A 16,764-nucleotide genomic window follows, 5' to 3' on the forward strand; every position below is an offset into this window, starting at 1 on the left:
GAATGCTTTCGTATTCACTGCCAGGAGTAGCGTTGTCCATCGTTTGAAGTTTCCTGCATTTATCGAAGTCAGTTGAATGTAAATCAGCCAAAGAATGTGTCCGTTGAAATTGAGTAGCTAATCTGGCCCCTCAATGAGAGTGTACATTTGTGTGTCAGCGAGGTCAGCAAAGGTTGATCCAATAAAGGCCAACTGCCACCGTTAATTAAAACATGTCGGTTAATGGAATTTTGGATCCCTAGATTGTGCTATACTTGGGGAGCAACTTGACTTGCATAAACGTGATCCATTCTAGGTGGCTTGACTTGATTTCAATGGTATATTTTTGTTCTATAAACTGGTATTTGTCTCATAAATCTTGGATGGTATATTTTTAAATATTAAGATCTAGATAAATATAATGTGATTGTGCGTTATCATTGGACATGATTAAAATTGAAATAAAATTTAAATATTTGAAAAGAATAGAGATTGTGTTTTGCAGGATTGGAGTATTCTATAGAATATCTTATTTTTCATTAAAATCGGAATAGGAATAGGACTCTTCAATCAAATAGCTAGATTAAAAGTTATTTATTTTCATTCTTATTTTAGAGTTTAATTTTCTCTAACTAAATATATTCCAAAATCAAACTAACCCCATAATCAAAACTAGATTCCAGGTTCTCTCCAATTAAATAGCTAAAATAGAAGTTGCTCATTCCCTCTTCTAATCCAAAGCCCAACTCTCCCAAACCCAACTTGCCCCCAAATCCAACCAAAACAAAACCTCCCAACTAAATATGCCCCAAAATCAAACCAACCCCATAATCAAAACCAAAATGTAACCAAATATGTCCCCCACAACCACCGCATTCACCTATTTGACTGGTTTGTACAACCTGTGGCAGGTCACCTGCACATCCCTTTCTACAAGGGCTCCTTCAACACCATCCTATCATCTTGTACCAAAAAAAAGAGAAAAAGAAAAAGAAAAAAAAAAGTAAACACCATCCTATCAACACCGCAATCCAAATTCAATTCCAGATAATTCCGTGTGACAAAACATTATTGGCTGACCTCCATCAAACTAATTTCTGCATATAAATTCTGTGTATGATGCAAAGTCTTGGAGCCTACCTATCACATGACTATTCATTTTCTTGCGAACTTGACTCTGCATATGCCCCAATATATGATGGGGATTCCATTGTGAATCTGTTCTGTGACAATTACATTTCTTAACAATATTATGCATCAACTCTAGCCTGTGCTCCTTTCATTATTTCTTTCTCTATTTTTTTTAAAGCTTAGAAAGTAAGGTAAGGGCAAGATGGGCTATTGATATTCAACGTGCAGTACATTTAAAATAATGAAATTGGTCCGGGGGTTCATGTTCTTTCACATTGTAAAACAAAATATATGCATACACACATACATATAATTATATATATATATATGTATACACATTGTATGAACAAGAATGTTGGGGCATCCCCTGGATCTGTTAAATTTGCTTGCAATAGAATATTAATTCATTCACAGAGAAAACTTTATCATGTAATAATTATCTTCTAAACTGCTTGTTTTGATCTTAATCCTCTCTCCCACACCCAAATCCTATATCCAATGAAATTTTTTTAATAACTTCAAATTCTTCTTACTTCTATCTTAACCAACCTTTTTTCTGATATACTTAATTTCTCTATATTTGTTTCTCCTCTAACAACCTCATCCACATCCAATCTCTATCGCCTGCTTTATTTTTATTTTTACTAATTTAACATTTTATTTATTATTTTAGGGGAGATACTGAACATGCTATGTTGTATATCTCTTCATAATTTATGTGAACACTTTTACAATATTTGACATCACTTACCTGCATTGTAGAGTCACTAATATTTCTATGAAATCATCACTAATTGATAGCAAAGACAATTATATTCAACAATGATGGAAACATGTCATTGCTGCTTGGAGAGTATGGATCATCCAAAGAGATGGTGAAGATATCAAAGAATCCTTAAATACATACATTTATTGCAGTGAAACCACCATCATTATCTAAAGCATGGGAGATAGGATGGTTAATATAGATTTCCTGGTTCCATAATATGATTCTTCACCATTACCGAACGCTTCAGCATTTCTACTGGTGACTCTCTCCCCTTGATTGGTTTAGATTGTGCCACCAATTTGCATAGTGGGACAAAAGCATGAACATGGCCAAAGAGTTACTGTTTCAGATTTAAATATTTATTATTAGAACATGCTTGTCTATTCCTAGATAACTGTATACTTTTGCATATTACGTAAAAACCTAGTATATTATCCAAAAAGACTAGTCGGAAAGTATTATTTGAGTTCTCCAGTCCTGTAAAAGTACTAAGATTTTCTGAGCGAATAACCGATGTGAGACTAAATACAGACTTGCATGGATTCTCACATATTCTCCTCTTTAAGCTCTAGCATCCTTCTCAAATAAAAAGTCCAATTCATACTTTCATCACAAATACCATGATCAGCTCGTGGTTAGCCCCAATGAACCAGTACTGTAGTATCTTCTAGTCTATATAAGCTATAAGCTGAGTTGGCTCTGATATCATTTGTAACAACTCAAGACCTCATCCAAAAAGATTAGTTAGAAGATATTATTTGGATTTGCGGATATCGTATAAATATTCAAGATCTTCCTAACAAATAACTGATGTGAGACTATATACATGCTGGCATGGGTCCCCATATGTTCATTCTTTGGATAGCCTATTTATAAGTGGGCTTTGCCTATTCATGAGCATATGATTGGCATATATGCTGTGATATTTCTAGTTGATTTTAAATCTCATAAGGTCTTCCATGAGGGGAAATAAATTATGTGAGATTTGCTGGTAGATGCAGTGCTTATAGCAACTGGAAAGGCACCATTCACAAAGGGATTTGGCTTAGAAACTGCAAGTGTTTGAAGGTATTTTCTTACGTCCAGGGCAATTACAAACCAATTGGTTGTATTCATACTTATTTTATATGAATGATCCGTCTTAAGAAAAAAAAACAAAAAATAAAAAAATACAAAGCAATTGGCTCTAATATTCTCTTGACTTCAGATAAATGTAGTTACACAGCACGGTTTTGTTCCAGTTGACGAGTGCATGCAAGTAATTGTTGCAAGTGGCAATCTGGCTGGTCATTAACGCTTCACATGAATTAACAGTCCCTCATCTGTTGGCAGCCGCAGGGCATTGAGGTTTTAAATTCATTCACATGTTTTCTTGATCATAAATGCTTGCAGCTTTTGATAGCTATACCTCCTAACGGTGCATTTTTAAAATCATTTTGAACTGTGCAAATCTATATATAGATCCCTCACTTATATTGCATTGGAGATGCCAATGGAAAGATGATGCTTGCTCATGCTACTTATTAGGAGTAATTTAGAATGGCAGATGATGTATGAAAATTCAAATTTGATCCATCGGATCTATATCAGTGCCTCTCAAGTGGCCTAATTATTGTGACTCACCCGACCCTTAATCAGTGTGTGTCTGATCCGACCCCTGATCGGTCAGTCTTTGATTCGACCCCTAGTCGGATAGCTCTTTATCCGAATTCTGGATGGAAAAAGTTTGATCCGATCCTTGGTCAAAGAATTTGCTAGTCGATCTCCAGTCATATCCGATCCCTACACGGCTTGCATATCGGAACAATCGCTGATCAGCATAACAACTGCTAGTCGGTTAGTCTTTCAGATCAATCCATCTAACCAAGCTTTGGTCAGAAAACTATCAATCTCAACTCCTAGTCGGCATGCCATACTCTCTGATCCCTCCTCAAAAGCAGATTGATCAGGCTCAGATTCAAAAGACAGGTGCCAATTGACCATAGCTGTTAATACTATCTGGCCATAGCTGTCAATACTAGGAAAACATGAAGAGGTGCCTCAAAAAGGTAAAAAAATTAACTACATCTTTCTTAAGCTTTGATATCCAACAGGTACCTCGAACAGAAAATACACGGGTGGATGCACTGTCAAAGCTAGTAGCCTCTCTACCGTCCGAATTTTAAAAAGAAACTTACATCGAGATATTGAAAAACTCAAGCTTGGAAGAACCTCTTGCTATTCAACAAATTGAAGAAAAGCCTTACTAGATTGACCCCTTGCTGAAGTACCTCAGGTCGGGTGAATTACCACTTGACAGTCGGGAACCTCGAAAAATTCGCAAGTAGATTGCCCACTATGTGCTTCATGATGACAAGCTGTATAAGCGATCCTTCTCTCTCCCACTTCTGAGGTGTCTGCGACCATCCGAAGCAGACTATGTACTAAGAGAGGTCCACGAGAAGATTTGTGGAAGTCATTTAAGCGCAAAGACTCTTTTTTACAAAATCCTCCAGTAAGACTATTATTGACCTTCAATGCAAAAGGATGCCTCCGATTTTGTCAGAAGGTGTGATTGCTGTCAGAGGATTTTTCAATGTTCAGCATCAACCAGCAGTGCCCCTTGCTCATATCGCCACTCTGTGAGCTTTCGCTCAGTGAGGAATGGACATTTTGAGTCATTTTCCTCAAGCCTCGGGTCAACCTAAATTCTTCTTGGTAGCCATTGATTATTTCACAAAGTGGGTGGAGGCCGAGCCCCTAGCTCGTATAACAGAGGCTAAGGTTAAAGATTTCATCTAGAAATCCATTATTTGCTTCTATGGTCTCCCGAGGGCGCTGATAACTGATCACGACAGGCAGTTCAGTGGCTCCCGACTCCGAGAATTCTGTGAAGACTTTGGAATTGAACAACGCTTCACATCAGTTGGACACCCACAAACAAATAGAGAGGTTGAAGTAATGAATAAGACTCTCTTGCAAGGTTTGAAGGCTAGACTTAACCGAACTGTGGGATCCTGGGCAGACAAGCTGTATCCTATGCTGTGGGCATACCAAACAACTTAGAGAATTCTGACCGGAGAAACTTCATTCAACCTTGCATTCAGAACCGAAGTAGTTATATCGGTTGAGATCGGACTTCCTTCCTTCAGAGTTGAGGAGTATAATGAGAACACCAACTCTGAATGGTTGCGAGCCAACCTTAATCTAGTTAAGGAGAGTAGGGAACGAGCTACCATGCAAATGGCATCCTACCGACAAAGGGTGGCCAAATACTACAATTTTCGAGTCAAGTCTAAAGAATTTCGAGTTGATGATTTGATGCTGCGGCGCATCGAAGTCTCACAGCCTACGGAGTGGAAAAAGCTATCACCTAATTGGGAAGGTCTTTATTAGGTGGATGAGATGGTACGTTTCAAAACTTATAAACTGAGACAGCTTGATGGAACTTCACTCCAAAAACTATAGAACATAGCTAACCTTCGCATGTATTACCAGTGATATTATAATTTTGCTAAAGTATATGCATGAATGAACGTTCTAATTTATCAACATCGGTACTTCCATATATAAGTGAGAGTAATACCAATGAGGAGCTCATATTGAAACTCGACCTTTGATCGGCCTTGAGATGTTAAAAGTTTTTGATTGGCTTATATTGAAACTCGATCTTTGATCGGCCTCGAGATACTAAAAATTTTTGATCGACTTATATTTAAACTTGGCCTTTGACCGGCCTTGAGATGTTAAAAGTCTTTGATCGACTTATATTGAAACTCTGTCTTTGATTGGTTTTGAGACGTTAAAAGCCTTTGATCGGCCTCGAGATGTTAAAAGTTTTTTATCGACTTATATTTAAGCTCGGCATCGGTCTTGAGATGTTAAAAACTTTTGATCGACTTATATTGAAACTCGACCTTTGATCAACCTCGAGACGTTAAAGCCTTTGATCGGCTTATATTTAAACTTAATCTTTGATCGATCTCGAGATGTTAAAAGCATTTGATCGGTTTATATTGAAACTCGATCTTTGATCGGCCTCGAGACGTTAAAAATCTTTGATCGGCTTATATTGAAACTCGACCTTTGATCGTCTTAAGATATTAAAAGCCTTTGATCGATTTATATTGAAACTCGACCTTTGATCGGCCTCGAAATATTAAAATTTTTTGATCGGCTTATATTTAAACTCGATCTTTGATTGGCTTTGAGATGTTAAAAGCCTTTGATCGGCTTCTATTGAAACTGGACCTTTGATCAGTTTTGAGATGTTAAAAGCTTTTGATCGGCTCATATTGAAACTCGATCTTTGATTGGCCTCGAGATATTAAAAGTCTTTGATCGGCTTATATTGAAACTCGACCTTTGATCGACCTTGAGATATTAAAAGTCTTTGATCGACTTATATTTAAACTCGATTTTTGATCTATCTCAAGATGTTAAAAATCTTTGATCGGCTTATATTTAAACTCAACCTTTGATCGGCCTCGAAATGTTAAAAGTCTTTGATCAGCTTATATTGAAACTCGACCTTTGATCAATCTCGGGATGTTAAAAGCCTTTGATCAGCTTATATTAAAACTCAATCTTTGATCGGCCTCGAGATGTTAAAAGCCTTTGATCGGTTTATATTTAAACTCGGCCTTTGATCGGCTTCGAGATGTTAAAAGCCTTTGATCGGCTTATATTTAAACTCGACCTTTGATCGATCTTGAGATGTTAAAAGTCTTTGATCAGCTCATATTGAAACTCGGCCTTTGATTGGCCTCGAGATGTTAAAAGCCTTTGATCGGCTTATATTGAAACTCGGTCTTTGATCGGCCTTAAGATATTAAAAGCCTTTGATCGACTTATATTTAAACTCGATTTTTGATTATCTTCGAGATGTTAAAAATCTTTGATCAGCTTATATTTAAACTCAGCCTTTAATCGGCCTCGAGATGTTAAAAGTCTTTGATCAGCTTATATTGAAATTCGACCTTTGATTGATCTTGAGATGTTAAAAGCCTTTGATCGACCTCAAGATGTTAAAAGCCTTTGATCGGCTTATATTAAAACTCGGCCTTTAATCGATCTTGAGATGTTAAAAATCTTTAATCGATTTATATTTAAACTTGACCTTTGATCGGCCTCGAGATGTTAAAAACTTTTGATCGGCTTATATTCAAACTCGACCTTTGATCGGCCTTGAGATGTTAAAAGTCTTTGATTGGCTTATATTTAAATTCAATCTTTGGTTGGCTTAGAAATTCTAAAAGCCCGAGATCAACTATAACTATTCCTATTCTAGTGTCGAAGGAAAAAAGAAGGTACCAGTGCATAACCTGAGAACTTAAGTCATATAGCTACTCCCTCAATCTGATTCTTAAACTTGAGAGTAGGGGGTAGCATTATGAAGATTGAAATTTTATTAAGACAAAGCTTTTATATTTTACGGCGGTCATGTGGAGTCAGTATGATTTAGAAAATGACAACATAAAAAAATATATGAACGCATAGTTGGAAAAGTTGTAACTTTATTCCAACAAGAAGCGCTTATAAAAGTCTAGTCAACTTTTTGTCTAACATTACAAGATGAAGAAAAGACAAAACAAAAAAAAAAAGTTGACTACTTGGCTGGTGGGGCATCGCTGGCTCATTGCACTTCATTGACCTCAGAAACTGCCCTTTCATCAAGATCTTCGACGCGCCACGCTCTGTGGGGAATCACGAATTCGAAAAATATGTAAGTATTCCCTCGCTTCTCGCATAGCTGCATCAAGGCATCTTTCATGTCCATTTCGAGATTGGACAGCTCTGACAAATCAAGTAGTGGGTACAAAATTCGAATTGCATTCTGACAAAAGCTGTAGCCGGAATGGTGCCCGACAGTAAAGGTTGTGTGGATCGTTGATTGAGAACTATCCATTAGCTGCTCATGATATTAGGAGAAAGAAGCTCTTTCTCCTCCTGCTGGAGATCGACCTTCTAGTTTTCGCTCTCCCAATCGAGATCTTTCATCATGGGAGACTGAAAGAAGCTTTTTTGAGCCGATGTTGGCGATGGGAGCCGTGTTAGATTTGTGTCCAAGAAGTCAATTGTTGGTTGACATATTTTATAATTTCAGAGCTTAATCTTATACTTATAATATTTTTATTATTAATAAAGGACTTTTACATTTTAATCATATTTATATGTGCATGATTTATCCTAGAAATTAACAAAGATGATTTTTGTATATTCTTAGTGTTGAGAATTTGAGACATACATTAATTAGTGATTAATTTCTGAATGCTTCTGATCAAAAGATCGTCATAGAAGACAGTAATCAATCCATTCGAAATCGATGCACAGTTCACCTCTTTTATGGGCAGATGAGTCTCAGATCTGCAGTGTAAGGATACTGGAGTGAGGGTGCGGGTGGTTGTTAGAAAATAACTTACATTGAGAGTGACCAATACAAAAAATCATTTGAATGTCTACTCACTCGTCAGTGATCTTCTCGATGCTGCAGTGGTGTGAGTGATCCTTTGACCTGCTGTGTCATTGGCTATTCGCAGTGAGGCTATTGAGTTTGACTGCACGTTCTCTTGATCTCTAGCCATTTGGGTCCTTACTGTGTATGTTAGCTACAGTAGGTTCAAGTTCGCTATTTGGAGTAGGATGCATCTAGATGGAATCTATCTATCTCGGTAGAAAAGAAGAAGTCCTATGTGATTTGCGAGATTGAGTTCAGAAAGTCTTTGGCCAAAGCAAGTATGAATGTTAGAAAAGAGTTTTCACAAGATTCACAAATGAACTCGAATCGAGCCAATCTTACATATGACTGATGACGGGATCTGACGAGTTCTTCATGACCTCTGTCAAGTTAAAACTCACGATAGAAGAATTGAATCATATGATAACTGCACCTAGAGGTTCACACTTTCATTCTATTAGATTGCCACTACATATTGCTAGGTGTCACTGATGGATTGTGGGACTCATCGGATGTCGTCTTGATGATCGATGACTCTCGAAGGATAGAGTTGAAATTGTTCCAATCCATCGAAAGGAGTTTTGATGATATTGTGATGGAAATCACAATATATTTCACTACCAGATAAAATAGAACCTATGGAGTCACACATTAAGGGATCTAATCTTGAATTTATCAATTGGGCTTATGAAGTTCTAATTGGGTTAAGATTTATTAAAATCTTATTGGGTTTAAGAGAACCATGCTAGCACATGATTAAACTTAATTCTTCTAAGGACTTCGATTGGATCAAGTCCATTGTATTGAACCTAACCTAAATCCATTAAGGTTTAGTTGGGTGCCTAATTGTGAGTCCAAGAGGATCGAATTAAGTCAATGAGTTGGCTAAATTATCTCCTTATTTATTTCTTGATATTATGTGTAGAATTATAGGAAAGAAGAGATAGCGCCATGCATCTCTTTTGAAAAGTCCAAGGGGCCCCAACCTTGGATTGGCATGAGGAAGAGAGAGGGGCCCACCCCCTCTCTTGCATTGATGTGGAAGGAGAGAGAGAGGGGCTACGCCCCCTCTCTTATGCATGAAAAATCCTAAGGGGCGCCAAGTGTTGGCGCCCCAACTATCTGCCCTCTATTATTAGGGACGTCCACTCAGTCTGTCTTATCTGACTGGGGTGCCTCATATGCTTGCCAAAAGAGGTTGAGATCTTACCAATTAAGTTTGATTTTAATAAAAAATAATCAGATTAAAAAGGTAAAAATCTTTATGAGATAAGGACTAGCCTTTTTTAAGTTAATTGGTTCTTGATTTGGATCAAGGAAGGTTCTGTATAAAGAGATAGTCTCTTAGGATTTGGAAGAATAGAATTTTGAGAAATCAAAACTCTTCTCTCTCCTCTCCATGCCTGACCCTCTCTCTCTCTTTTCTTTTCCATGCCCAAGGATTGGGTGTCCATTTTCCATATGCCAAGAAGAGGAAGGATCTCTTCTACAGTAGGGAATGTTGAGAAGAAGGCTGCAGTTCAACAGTTGAAGTTGTAGTCAAGATCATTTACTAATCAAGGTTCAAAAAGGCAAAGATTCTACTTGGAGAAAAAAGATCTACTGCGAGAAGAAAGATTCAAAGCTGATCTCAATAGATAAAGGTCGGATACGCATGCGGCTCAAGGATCTTCGAATCTGAGATCATCGGAAGCGATGTATTTCTATCCGCGCAAAGGTATTGAGATTTGATCTCATCTTTATTTTATTTTTATATTATATGCATGTATTTATTTCTGGGCTTAGGTAGGATTAGATGAGATCTAATATATGTGGGGTTAAAAGATTTAATCCGATTCATTTTTTCACTTCTCTTAAAAAGTTTTTTGAAATCCATGTATGCATCCTATCCGATTTTTTGACAAACCGTCACCTGGATACATCGCTGTTGTACGTCCTTAGGAGCGACGGTGATCTTCTTACTATTCAATGCCTTTTGCAACTTTGAAATTTTCTCTCTGATGTTGCGGAGTTCATCTTGAAGTTGCAATGTCTGCTTGGACCTCGCTCATCCAAATTCTCTATACTTGATCAGGGACTCCAAGGAGTAGATTTCTTCATGGGTAGAGTCAAGCTGATGACGATATACGATCAATTTCATCGTCACACCTCAAGACTTCTTTTTCGCTGCGTTGGATATCCTCTGTATCTCTTCGACCAATTGTGTCTTCTCGACGCTGTGTGCTACAACTCCCCGTCGAACCTCTCGTTGAAGTCTACTGACTTCTTTTTTGACCTCATCAAGTTTCTTTTGAGCCTTTTGAAGTCTCTTTCTCTGATCGACGGTCTTTTCTTCAAAGAATTTAAGTTTCTTCTCCAGGCTCTTAATATGACCTTTAATATTAACCGCTATTATCGGAGGAAGAAGAGTGACCAGTAAAAGAGCAGCAGCTATCAGGCCGACGTCGCAAGCATCATTCGCCAACTATGCAAACAATTGAAAGCGATAAATTCAAAAAGCTCATAATTTCATTTCATTAAATAAAAGTTTCTTACAGAGATTAAAAAAAAAAGAAAGGAGGTAAAAAGTACAAGCATTCAATCCCCAACCTTCTCTTGGGAAGTTATATCCGAAGGAGGCTCGGAGGGACCTGCATCAGCAGTTGAAGAGGAGGGCGGTTCAGTAACATTCTCCTTCTCGAAAATGGAGAGCTCGGAGGCAGTGTGAACTTCCTCGCCATCTTCATCTTCATCTTCATAGTCCAAGAAGGCGAGATCAAGCTCCGGATGCTCCTCCTTTATCGACTTTCGGCAGTCGACTCAATCTTCTTTATGAGCCTGATGAAAAATCTTCTCGCTGAAGACCAGATGACTGTCGTGGTATTCTTCAGATGCCTTGAAAATCTCAACCGCTCGAGCCATCTCCTCAGCGAAGGTAGGTGATGCCTTGAATTCCTCAATGGAAGAGTGCTTGGCATCTTGAATGCGCTCCTTAGTCCTTCTCTCCGCCTCTTTCTCCTTCTCCAGGACGAGGGCGAGATCGGACTCCACTTGCCCGAGGGCCCCCTGGAGATTCTTGGCCTCAGCCTCTAGTTCTTTAATTTTCGTCCGAGCTATCTAGGCGTCCATCTCGACTTTCTTCTCAACCTTTCGTGCCTGTGCCTCTTTGACCAAGCGGTCTGACAAATTGACAAGAACATGGAGTAGCTACATTTCAAATCGATTGAGTTAGAAGAAATATGATGATTAAAAAAGGAGGCATGACAGGATAAATGTTATACCTAGTGAACCATGGTCAAAGACAGTTTCCTCAGATTGAAAATGCTCATTCTGTTTATCTGCTCCAACTTTGCTGGAATTATGGAGTTTTCGATAGTTTTTTGGACTGCCTTCCAGTCTTGAAAAAATAGACTATCCAAAATATTATCGAAAAGGACCTCATCATCGTCAGCCTCCTTAGAAGACCCGATCCAAGTAGAGGTCTTAGAAGGCTGAGCTCGCACGACGATCCCTTCTCGAAAGTCGGCAATCAGGGTTGGAGTAGGTGTGGGGGTTGCCAAAACTACTTCGACCTCCGAAGAGACTGCTTGATCGACAGTGATAGGCTCTTGACCGAGTTCAGTAAATTTTAGCTTTTTCTTCCTCTCGATTCCAGCAGCCCGAGTCTTCCTCTTTTGTGGAAGAGAGGCCTTCAATTTCACAATATCCTTTGCCGAGGATTTTATTTCTATAATTGTTCAACAAATGTCAGGTTGAAGATATATATATATATATAAGTATAAACAACCCCACTCACTCCTGGGTCGCTAGTGGAAAGCTCTGCAAAAAAAAAAGATTCATCGGATAAAAGCTCATCCAGATAAGGAGATCCCTAAGCCCTTTCTTTTCCTTGACACTCAACTCTACGGGCTTCAAGGATGAAGCTTCGATCCGACCCCCGTCTGAAAGCCCCCAGTCATCTATTAAAGCATAAGAAACAAAAAAAAATTGGCTCTTCCATTTATGAATGGACGAAGGAGCGCTAGAGACCAGAAAAGAGACACTCCTCTGAGAGAAAACATACAGCCAGTCGGCGTATGGGTGTTTTTTCAATTTGAAGAAAGCTTGAAAAAGAAGAATTGAAGGTCGGACTTCCGTCCGAGAGTAAAGTACAAGAAATCCTATGATGTATCTAAAGGAGTTTGGAGATACAGCACAGAGAGCAATCCCATAGAACCTAAAAAGCTCAAAGATGAAGGAAAAAATAGGAAATCTAAGACTTGCCCGAAGATTTTCCTCGTACACTGTTAATCGGCTTGGAGGTGGACTGTGAACTCGAGCAACAGAATCAGGAAGTTCAAGATGGAATTCATCCGGAATAGAGTATTGATTTCGAAGCAACTCCAGGTCACCCAAGGTCAACTCGATTTGGATCTCTCCAGGTCCGACCAAAGGATTGATTTTAGACCTAGGGTTTTTCGGATCCTTCACTTTCTCTCGCATGGGACTCTCGCTCACGGAGTTTTTGGAACCCACCATGAAAATAGAAACCTTAGGAGAAATGAAAGGAAGAAAAAATCAAGAAGAAGGTAAGAGGGACTTACCTTCGAGTAAGAAATCAAAAGAAAGCAACTATCTTTTGAGAGCTCTTCACACGGTGGAGAAAGAAGAAAATCTGTCTGTGGGAGCTTTGGAGCAAGAAAAATGATAAAAGGAGAAAAGATTTTACCAAAATCAGCACAAGAGGAAATAAAACAAAGAAAGCCATCCCTTTAAATAGAGGGATGCACGTCTTTCGAAGGACATCAAGTTGGTACGAATTCCTAAAACAGACCACGCATTAGGCCTTCGTTAGCTCAAAACTGGCCGATGGTCTCCACATTTAATGCGTCTTAGCAGAGAAGAGTGGCATCTGCGTAGATTTCAAAAATTTCATTATTAGTTCGATAACTTTTTCGTCTGAAAAATCATGTGCAGATATTTGATTTAAAAAGAGCTCTTCACATCTCCGACCATTCAGAATACCAAGATAAGTACTCCCATAGTCCGATCAGAGCTCGGATTAGAGAGTAGGGGGATATCTGTTAGGAGTAATTTGCAATGGGCCGATGATGTATGAAAATTCAAATCCATTATGATCCATCGGATCCATATTAGAGCCTCTCAAGTGGCATAATTGTTGTGGCTCATCCGACCCTTAGTCAACGTGTGCCCGGTCCGACCCTTGATCTATCATTTTTTGATTCGAGCTCTAGTCGGATAGCTCTTTACTCAAATCCAGAACGAAAAAGATTTGGTTCGACCCTTGATCAAAGAATTTGCTGGTCGATCTCCAGTCGAATCCGATCCCTACACAGCTTGCATATCAGAAAAATCTCTGATCAGCATAACAACTGCGAGTCGGTTAGTCTTTCGGATCAATCCATCTAACCGAGCTTTGATCGAAAAACTATCAGTCCCAACTCTTAGTCGGCATGCCATACTCTCTGATCTTTCCTCGGAAGCAGATTGATCAGTTTCAGATTCAAAAGGTAGATACCAATTGGCCATAGCTGTTAATACTATTTGGCCTTAGCTGTCAATACTATCTGGGTGTAACTGTCTGATCCTGAGAATCTTTCAGATGTAACAACATGATCCTGAGAATCATAACTAAATAATCACATCAAATTCGGCCAGTCTGTCTACTAAAAATGGTTACACAGTCGTCTCCTCTATAAATACTCAAATCCCGAGGATCCAGATAAGTAATCCATCTCAGAGAGCTAAAATTCTGCTTCTTTGTTTGCGCATTCTGACTTGAGCGTCAGAGGGTCCTCACCAGAGCACAATCCTCCATTTAGGACTTTTTTACAGGTTGCTTCAGTGCTGTGTTTCCTTGTCTTCCGGCGTCAATCAGAAACAAGCCGCAACACTACTAGTGCACAAGGAATCTCAAGTATATGCACATGTGAATTTTCTATTCAAACTACACACACATATATATATATATGTGTGTGTGTGTGTGTGTGTGTGTGTGTGTTATTTTTGTAAACCATTTACTCATTAGGGCCTTGCATTGATCTTGAACACAGTTGTTGAATAAATTGGGAGAGATACTGTGCTGACCCATTTGAGCATCCCAGCTGCTTGTTTCACCCACCCTGAGATTAGTAATGTTGGCATGACAGAGGTATATTCATGTCTCTAATATGAAGTTTAGAAAAGGAACTTCTCCCTTGATGTTGCGTGTATTTCCAGACTAGTCTATTTATTATGGATGTTCCGATGAGAACAAAGTCACAAACCCCTCTGCAAATGGGCATGCATTTGTTGAGGAGTCTTACTTATTGGAACATTGCTCATCTAATTTCTCTGAGGCATTCAGGATTGAGATTGCTCGGATGTTTACTTTTTTCTATTTTTTAATTTGAAGTTAATCATTTGGCATTACATAGCGAGCTCTGCCATTTCTTGATATGCATGTGATCCCAGACTTAAGAAATTATCTTGCCATGAATCTCAAACGCTTTATATTCTTTTGTTCTGATGATTGAAACATTCTCAGAGGAGTGTCCTGAACCAAGTCTTTCTAGAATGCTATTGAATATACTTTTGGAGTAATATTTAACTTCAGTTTGGTCACAATCAGATAAGCCATGCAGATTCACAAGTTTTGTCACACTCTCTTTGGTACTTGAATCATGTTGTTTGGTGAGTTACGATTTAAGTATTCTTTTCCCAATAAATATGTCAGCCCCGAGAGTAGAGTATAGAACAAGGTTTTGCATCATCAAATTTTCATAAAAAGAATGACAATCTATTTTTTCATCAATTTAATGATATCTAGGCATTTAAATCCTTGACAATGCATCTTTTTACCTACCGAAAGTATTGTGTGATTGTTTTGAGGTATCATATCTGAGCTTATATTGCAGGCGCAAGCAAGGGAGAAGGCTCAGCTGGAGGAATTTGAAGTATTTGTTGCTAAGACAAGTTTTAAGGCTAATAGAAAAGCTCTAGCAGAAAATGAAGGAGAGGGGCTTGCTAAGGTGACATTTCAACTCCCGTCTATGTGCATTTTTGTTATATGTGATGCTAAATTTAGAGCTCACCATGCCTTCTATGTGAAGCTTTGCATTAGAAAACAAATATTTTAAACCAGATTCCTTCAGCTTTATTTGTTCTTTGCAATTCTTTTCATGTATTTTGCATGTCCCCTTAAATCATGTGTTGAATTTTCCTATCATCATTATGCGTATTTAGAAACATGTGGTTTTGACCCAAAGAGTTCTTTTAAGATTTTCAAGAGTGAATAAATTCTTGCATCAGTTTGCAGGGAAAATAACAATGAAGATATAATATTAATGTGTAATTATTTAATAGGTTCAAGAATTCTTAAATTTGTAAGCAAGGATTACTAATTGTGCCAAATCAATTCTTGAATTGTGTCGCAACATTCATTTGCACCTTATGCCACTTTAGACCATAAACAGGATCTTACTTGCTGCAGCATCAGCTCCTGCTTTTGCTTTTAGATCCTCATGTCTGAGCACATCAAGTTCCACTGTCATCATCATGGTCATTATATGACATCATTATCATTTACTCAAGCATCAAATATGAGAGTCATATTTGCTAGTTTAGTTCTCAACTGCAAATGCATCTCTAGCTATATCTTTACTAAGTGGTCCATATTGCATTTGATAACTGCCTCTCCTAAACATAAAATTTGGACTACTTTCATAAATTCATCATTGGTGATGCAGGAGGATTACAAATTTGATCCCTGAACTGAAGTTAATGCAATCAAATTCCAGATTCCCTGATTTTCCCCCAAAGAAAACAGGCTCCAGCAAATAGTAGTTAGTTCCAGTAAATAGCTTCAACGCTTGAAGATCCATATCAAGGTATATTATTTGCTACTTTGAGTCCAGAGGACAAGTGGCTACTGATGTAGCAAAAAGTAACAAGTTCATGATGATACAATGTGCTTATTTTTTCTCTTTTAATTCAGCCAAAGTAATCTGCAAGAATTACATTTGTAGGTGTAGGAAGGAAAACAAAAAGGAAAATACATCTACAAGCTGAGTATAATTTATCCTCTTCATGGATTTCTAACAAAACTTTATGATTGAGTTACATGAGCTTACAAGAAAAATGGCATCTTAGATTGATGTAACTACTGCAGCTGAAAATAATAAAATAGAAGCAAGTTTTTAACCTATAGGCTTGTGGGACCATTGTCACGTAACTGATACAAGGAACCTCATCATTGCACAGCTGCATGTATGACTGTATTTTCGTAGTCTTTTTTGAGCGCCAAATTAAGGTGAAACCTCCAAAGTATGTTTGCTTGCTCTTCTAGGGATTCTCTCTTTTTAACTCCTCTTGGGTTTCTTGAAGAAAAAAACTTCCTTAGGTGTTTGGTTTGGACCCTGGCTGTAGTATTCCCACCATTTTTCTGAAAAAGAAGTCCATAAGAATTATAGGTGAGGTCAAGGTCTTGTGC

Source organism: Elaeis guineensis, chromosome 10 (genome assembly GCF_000442705.2).
Source record: "Elaeis guineensis isolate ETL-2024a chromosome 10, EG11, whole genome shotgun sequence".
NCBI lineage: Eukaryota > Viridiplantae > Streptophyta > Magnoliopsida > Arecales > Arecaceae > Elaeis > Elaeis guineensis.